Below are 6,852 nucleotides of genomic sequence, written 5' to 3'. Positions count from 1 at the left end.
AATAAAATAAAAAAATTGATAATACTTCAAATATGTTCCAAATTATTTCTATTTATCCTTCCGTTGAAATACATATCCTATTAGAACTCTTCACAACTCTCCGCATGCGAGCCTAGAGTTCTAACCACTACGGGAACTGTAAAATCTTTAATCTTCAATGATTTTTTTTGTAAAATATGATTTTTGTAAAATAATGAAAATGTATAATACATCAAATATCTTCCAAATTATCTCTATTTGCCCTTCCGTTGTCATATCTATACCTAGTAATTGTCATCATGTTCATGTAAATTCTTCCAACTTATTCTCATACATAAGTAAATGAAATTCATGCTGTTACAATGGCTCAAACCGTAGGACCATTTCATCTCACATACCTAAGATAGAGTGAAGGATTAATAGCGTCTTTCTAATTTGTTTTAGTAGTTAATGCTACGCCCTTTTCTCCAAATAAAAAAAAAAGTTTTAGTAAAATACTTAATTTAAAGTCCTCCATCTACTTTCCTTTATAACTAAAGGAAAACCTTAAAGTGAACAGTAAACTTTTTCATTATCCACGTATTAAACAATTCCCCACCACTTCCCCACAACCGTTTGAGAACCGCCCCATCCCCACCTCATACCGCCCCACGTCTGAGAGCCATTAATAAAGGAAACCCTCATCCTCTTCGATCGCCCCCAAATTCCAAAAAGAGAGCGAGAGAAGATCGCAAACACTGATGAAAATATGTACCGCAGCGCCGCCCGCCAACTCCTCCAATCCGCCACCGCTGGCGGCATCTGCGACCGGTCCCGCCCTCTCTCGACCGTCGACGTGGCGCCGGCACCGGTGGAGGACTCGACATTCATCAAGTCGTGGAAGAAGGCCGCTCCCCACATCGACCCCCCTAAATCGCCGCTCGACTTCATGAAGGCTCGGTACCCGACGCCTGCTTCGATCCCTTCAAAGCTCAAGGTCAACTTTGTTTTTCCCTACCGATCTGAGATCTCCAGTAAAGAGGTTTACTTTTGCTTAGATTTTGTAGTTAGGGTTTTTGTTTGATTGAATTTTGTTAATAGATATTTGATGACTGCGCGTTGGATTATAGATAGATTGAATTATAAAATAGGGATTTTTATGAGTGATTGCTGGGTGTTTTAAGGATCATTTATTTTATTAAAAATCGTTCAGTTGAATTAGGTGTTGGGGCTTCTTAACTAGGTAGGGGCTTCTTAACTAGGTAGAGTTTTGCTGGTGAAACGTTTGGTGCATCCTAATCATTTCATTTTATGTCCATTTTTTAGAATTTTCTATTGATTTGCATTATATACTAATTTTTTGCATCATTTTTCCCAGTATAAATAGGGGACATTGTGTCATTGTGCCTTTTTAGAGTGGAACTCAATATTTGCAAGGATTTACAGACTTTTGATGCCATATTTATAGTTAAGTAAGTCACGTAAAGGGGTAATTTTTCTTGGCAACCAAGTAATTGGGTTGGATTGGACACAATATACTTTTGTTCTTTAGTGTAATTTAAACGCATGAAACTACGGAGGTTTTTGTTCTTTAGATCTTCAGTAACTAATGTTTCTGATGCAGTTGGCTTGGTTAGTTTTGCTATATATTAGGCTTAATTACAGAAAATCCCCATGGACTTTTGGGGAGTTACAGTAAGCTTCATCAACTTTTCTTATTACACTGATTCCCGATCTTAAGGAGTTGTTGTACATAAACCCATGAATTGTCTTATTTCACATGAAAACTTCTCATTTAATCTCTAAATTGGCACCATCAATTCTAATATCTCATGTGTCAAGCACCATTAATTCTAATATCTCATTGGCAAACACGTTTAAGAACAAAAAAAAAAGATGAAAATAATTCCTTAGTCCCAAAGCATTACCTGTTTTCCATGCACATAATGACAAAAATGATGTGATAATTAGTTAAGAAAAGATTTTGTCATCGTTTGTGTGCATTTTCGTCAAAGTTTGCTTTGTGCCATTATGTGCATTTGGCCAATCATAATTAGTTCTTTAAGATTATTGCAATTGTACTTATCTGCACAACAAGTTGATGCTGTCATTTTTTACAAAAACAGTGGTGCGATAATTTTTTGAAGATTTATCCTTTTCATTGTCGAACCATTTGGGTTATTTGTTATACTGTTCCTTCTTTCTATAGCTTTTTTTTAAAAATTTAACATTGTTAAACATCTAAAGAAGTTTAGACATGACTCTTTGGGTTCCTCTCTAGCATCATGAATATCTACATGTTTTTGTAGAATGATTTTATGTCAAAGACCGTAAAAGAATAAACACAAAAAGACAAAAAAAAATAGAAGTCGTGCTTTGCACGAATCTAAATACTTTACAAGGATTTTGCTGGAATTGTGAATGACCTGAAAGTATTATGGATTGAAGATAAGCTAACATGAATTATTTCAATATACGCATTCACATGGTTACTACTTGCACGCCATACTTTGACTTCAATGCAAGATGATACTGATGTTGGCAAGATTTTGAGATGGCATGATAAGGTTAGATTTTTATGTGTATAACTGTGTTCTTATCCCCAAAGGGATAAAATCATTGTTGTAGTTGTTAAATATAATTGCAATAGATTTGATCTTTTTTATCTGTATATGTAAAACATTTGATGTTTTATTCAAAAAATTCTACATGTTTACAGGAGCATATATCAGATCATATATCACAATTGTCAGGTTAAATGCCAGGTTAAATGCCAGGTTAAATAATGATTAAGAGATCCATAATGTTGAACTTCACAACTATATACATTACTTGAAGGGATAAGCAAGAGATTTAACTATCTGTGTTAAGAGTTTTAATTATCTATGTTTCTATGTTTAAATATGGACTTCAAGTATATGATGAATTGCAAACAAATACCTATCTGCATATCCTCATTGGTTATATATGATGGACTTCAAATATGTTTAAGATGAATTTATCATGACAAAACAATATCCTCATTGGTTATATATGATGGACTTCAAAGATAAATTTATCGTGACAAAACAAAAAATGAGATGAAGAAAAATTGCGTACAAAAATAATTTGTAATTTGATGAATGCTATTGGCATTGTACTTTATGCTAAAAGGTACAATTTATCTGCCTATCTGCAGCTATTATTAAAGTAAAAAATTACAAAATTATATATCAGTATATAGATCTTTCAGTACACTTAAATATGCATCAAACGACATGTTAAGTGGATATATGGTGCAAAAGTTATAGCAGTTTTCCTAATGACGCGTAGAAATTTCTGCGCATAATATTCAACTTTACAGGCTACTGTTTAGTTATAAATATTTTTCAATATAATCCTAAATCACATATAACTTTTTTTAGATATTATTGAAACTTTAATACATGAAGATTACAATTGATAACAATCCATATAGGAAGTGAAATTTTATGAAGTATGTAGCAAAAGTAAGTCAAAATATCAATTGTAAATAGTTTTGTTTTTTATAAGTAAGTTTGCCTCTTCGCAGTAATATTTGCCAGTCATAGGAGTGAGGGTCATCAACCTCCAAATACTTAATCCTGTAAATAGCACATGAAAACTAAAATAAATTTGAAAATGATCAATTGTCATAAAAACTAAGTGCAGTGCAAGAAAATAAGCTAAATTCTAATGTATAGAACCAAAAATGCCTCAGAAAAAGCAATTACATTGGTATTATGCTTTATTTAATAATGCCATAAGGGTGTTCTATTGCTCTTGATTATTACTAGAATTTTCAATTGTACCTTATAAAAAATGGCATAATCTGAGTTGAATAAAACTAATTGTTTTCACATGTATTTATTCTGCAGTGCAACATCGTGTTTTCAAAGTACTGATCAATATCTCAGACCGAGAGGAGTTCATCATTGTAAGTCTATATTTTAAAATAAAGTTCTCTCGAGATTGTTGTCCTTTTTTATTTGTTGCTGCCATTAAGGAACAATGATCTTACTCGCAAAATTTTTCGAGTATCAAGGAATGTATTCCAGTCACCTGCTGCATTGCTTAGATGTAGAAATTACTTTGTGAGTACAATAATTCTTGAACAGTTCTGTTGTAGTTCCCCCTCATCAAATCTGGTTCTGTAGATACATATTGGAACCGCCAGCAAGAAAAATTGAAGGCTATCTTGGATCTCTAGAGTGCCTAAATACAATTATGAGATGCTTAGCTATTACTGATGGAAAGTAGGATTGATTTTTTTCCCACCTGTTTATTAGCATACATCATTATGTACACGCTTCAATTCCCTCCTCTATGTTTGGTTCACCTGCAAAAAATTGAAGTAGATAAATGCAAATTGGAACCTACAGCAAGAAAAATGTAGGGTTATCTTCGATCCAAAGAATGGCCAAATATTTTGATAAGCCACATCGCTATTACTGATGAAACTAGGAGTTAATGTTTGATCCGCCAAAGTTTCTCTTTCGTAATTTTTTTATATACAAAGGCTGTTTGGTCATTCTTTTTGCAGCTGTTGCAAACTGATGAGTTTGGGCACCTAAAACAAGCTTATGACTTGCTATATGAAATCTTTTGCAGTAATAGTACAAGAATATATTTGTATTTAATCCTTAAATTTTTTTCATATATCTCAATTTATTTGCTAAAATAGAAATGTATAGTTATGTTATTGTGCTCACTGTACATGGTTGATTTTTATTTTTTTAACTTATTATATGCGACGTATATATGTTGCTGGTGATTATTGCAGATTGCAGCTTTGATTATTATTCTTAGCCATATGAGTACCCCCCACCTCAGGCGTACCCGCCGCCGCCTCAGCCCCACCTTCCGAAGCATACTTCTTCTGCATCGATGCATTGAGGCCGGGGCCGAGGTTAGATAGGAGGTATTCGCAGATTCCCAATAACTACTGATCCCTCAAACAAGTATATCCTCTGATTGCTCATAGGTATAGTTTTTGTTGTATTTATAAAGATATCATCAAATTTTATACTAACTTCGCACTTAATTCATGATAAATCATGTTAATTATAGTTTTATTGTAGGGATGAGCAAACTATGATCGGCCATTGTCGTCGAGAAAATCAAGGTGCAATCACATATTACAAAATCAATATGATATCTCTTGATCATTATTTATGACTCTTTTTTCTTTGTCCTTCTGAGTTAAGCTCAATTAAGTTGTTATAATGTCCACAAATTCCTATCTGTGTTAAGTTGTCATAATGTCCACAAGTATGTTTAAGATAAATTTATCGTGACAAAACAAAAAAATGAGATGAAGAAAAACTACACACCAAAAAAAAATTATAAGGATGCCGTGCTTAGCACGGGTTAAATACTAGTATTTCCTAACCAAAAGAGAAGGTCATGTCCCTATATCAATCTCTATGTCGCTTCTTTTTCTCTATTTTTTCATTTTTTTTAATATTTTGCCAGGAGTCGCCCAGGAGATTACACTTTAAAAAGAATTACGACACAATTTTAGTTACAATTGCTGTTGCTGATGAGAGAGACAAATCCAAGATAGAGGACTATGAGGGTCAAGGGTGGTTTGATTAATTCCTCTATAAGTTCTTGCCAATAACTATTGTTATACACACACGCACACACATGTGTGCACTCATATACATGCATCTATCCAAACTCTATAAAACTAGGCAATATTAGAATCTGGTCGAGTTTTAGAATTTTTTTGTAATGGGTAAAACCTGGTCTAGAAGTGAATCGATTTACTTGTGTTCATTTTTGAGTCTCTAAACTGATTTAGTTGTGGACCAAAGAGAGTTGGTCCATAACTAAACTAGTTCTTTCCAAAATCAGTTTTAAGGTTCTATCCATATTTCTCAAATCTAATATTTGTCACATTTGTTTTCCTATCGAGCCAACGATACTTAATGCGGTGGATATAGATATGAATATAATTTTCTAATGAAATCATAAATATATTTGGTATTTGAGTGCACTCAGACCATTTGCACTTCCAACTCTTGGTGGAAAGAATCCTACAAGTTAAGGAGGCTATATAGAAATACATACAGGAGGTGGAAGGAGAGCATGACAACCAACTATTGATTTTAATTAATCAGTACATTCAGTGCCTAAATCACTATAATCAAAGTATTATATCAATACAATCAGAACAGTATCAAATCGATCACCAACTTTAAAATATATGTTGAGACATACGTAAAGAATTCTCCTCGGTATCTGTTTTCATATATGCAGAGAATGCTCCATAGAATTTTGTTTTCCTACTCTCAATGCATGCAATTATGCAAAGCCAAAATTAAGGGATGTCATGGTGAATGTAGCTCAATGTGACAAGTATTCACTACCATGACTACTATAATGTACCTACAAGGCTACCTATGTGATCCCTATCAGTGAAGCCTCGCGAAATTATCAAAAGCTTCGGGTACAATTACAAAGCTTAAACTCTAAAAAGACAAAACTATGCTTGTTTCCACTTTGTTCAACACTTGCAACCTATAGGTTGTGAACTTATTATGCGTATCATATTTAGCTACGTCATTCTTAAACCATCTCTTAAATTTAGTTCCTCAAACAATTAGATCAAAACTTCGAAGGTATGATGAGGATCAAGGATTATACTTTTATATTAATTCTAATATGCCCCCGCAGGTCGAGCGTCCTTTTTTATGGGTCGAAACTTGGACTCACGTAACGGTATCAATTTTTAGAAAATCCATTTAATTCGTGGCCGGTGGGATTTGAACCTCGGTTGCTCTGATACCATCTTAAATTTAGTTCCTCTAACCATTACACCAAAACTCCGAAGTTATGGTGATGATCAGTGATTATAGTTTTATATTAATTCTAACCCCATCCTTGTGTGAT

The 6,852-nt window shown here is 33.5% G+C and overlaps 1 long non-coding RNA gene across 3 annotated transcripts; it reads left to right on the top strand.

The window, feature by feature from the left end:
• On the top strand, positions 591-5,736 carry LOC109833583. 3 transcript variants are annotated; one of them, XR_002245256.1, is made up of 5 exons: positions 591-955; positions 3,834-3,892; positions 4,739-4,939; positions 5,037-5,080; positions 5,431-5,736. It is a non-coding gene; the product is annotated as an uncharacterized LOC109833583 (long non-coding RNA). The 3 variants fall into 3 exon arrangements; XR_002245255.1 differs by lacking the exon at positions 5,431-5,736 and having other exon boundaries at positions 592-1,000; positions 5,037-5,217; XR_002245254.1 differs by lacking the exon at positions 5,431-5,736 and having other exon boundaries at positions 593-955; positions 5,037-5,217.

This window comes from Asparagus officinalis, chromosome 3 (genome assembly GCF_001876935.1).
Source record: "Asparagus officinalis chromosome 3, Aspof.V1, whole genome shotgun sequence".
Taxonomy (NCBI): domain Eukaryota; kingdom Viridiplantae; phylum Streptophyta; class Magnoliopsida; order Asparagales; family Asparagaceae; genus Asparagus; species Asparagus officinalis.
This window is presented reverse-complemented; position numbering and strand designations above follow the sequence as displayed.